The sequence below is a fragment of the Aplysia californica genome, unplaced genomic scaffold (assembly GCF_000002075.1).
Source record: "Aplysia californica isolate F4 #8 unplaced genomic scaffold, AplCal3.0 scaffold01044, whole genome shotgun sequence".
Lineage (NCBI taxonomy): Eukaryota > Metazoa > Mollusca > Gastropoda > Aplysiida > Aplysiidae > Aplysia > Aplysia californica.
In genome coordinates, this window is record NW_004798314.1 from 137059 (window position 1) to 138222 (window position 1164).

Consider the following 1164-nt stretch of genomic DNA (forward strand, 5'->3'; position numbering starts at 1 on the left):
TGTTAGTAAGTGTTTTACGACGCTCGCAACTGTACACGCTCATATATGAGCGCGCGGGACACATTAAACGTTCTCAGTTCGAAGGGAATTTTTTATTTTGCCCGGGTGGCGGCCGAAGCCTACTCATATCTATTTTAGACCACCGAGAGATCTTTAACGCGCGCAACTTGCACACGGGCCATCCGAGATTTTTCGCCCTTGTCCGAGAAGGCTAGGTGTACGGCCTAGATCTTTCCTACCAGAAGATCAGGGTTGTGGATGAAAGACATCAGTAAAAAGGAGCAGAAACAGCCAGGAGCCCAGATGAGGGAGCAAAGGAGGTGAGAGGGTAGGGGCAGAAAGTGGAGACGAAAGCAGACGATAGAACATTGCTGGAGAGCAGGAAAGGAGGTGAAAGCAGACAATTATTTTTAGAGAAGAAAATGTTTCCATCGCTACCCGGATTCGAACCCGGGACCTTTGAATGAGAGGCGAACAGCTTAACCTTTAGGCCACGAGAGCCCCAGGATTTGGTTTAAAATCGCTACCATTTCTTCACGGCAGTCATACAAATAAGGGTGTAGAATTTTCTTGTACAAGACTTTCAGAAATTCAAATTCTGTGACTTGTTTCTTCTCTAGTTTTGCCTCAGGTCTTCTCCCTTTATCTAAGGGATACCGTTCATCGTTTCTTCCCTTCTGTCTGGGATGGTACATGATCTAGGCCTTTAATGAAAACTTAACTGTCGGGGGGAGGGTTGTGCACTGCCTGGTGTAGATTGCCATGAAACGCCACACAAGCATTACAATAATTCAAGTAGTTTATTGTTGTGACCGCTGACATTCCAGTCCACGGGGATAATGGGAAAGATATGCCTGCTTCTATACAATTTCGTAGAGTGTAGTCGGCAAAAACATCTGTATTTTGAGCCTGGTTTTATCGGCAAGATGTATATCCCAAACAGTCTTTTATGGTGTCATTATTTGAAGAGCAAAAACAATTTTAGCCATTTTCCAAGTTTCTGAGTCCATCCTGGTAAGCTAAGGTAGGGCCCAGCTGTTAGATTTTCTATAACCATAATTATTATTCAGCTGATGAGTATCGAATATGAAAATATAAAATGTAAGTCGGGTTTGCATTTTGAACAATAAAAGACCCAATATCAAGGCTTATATATTTGACACC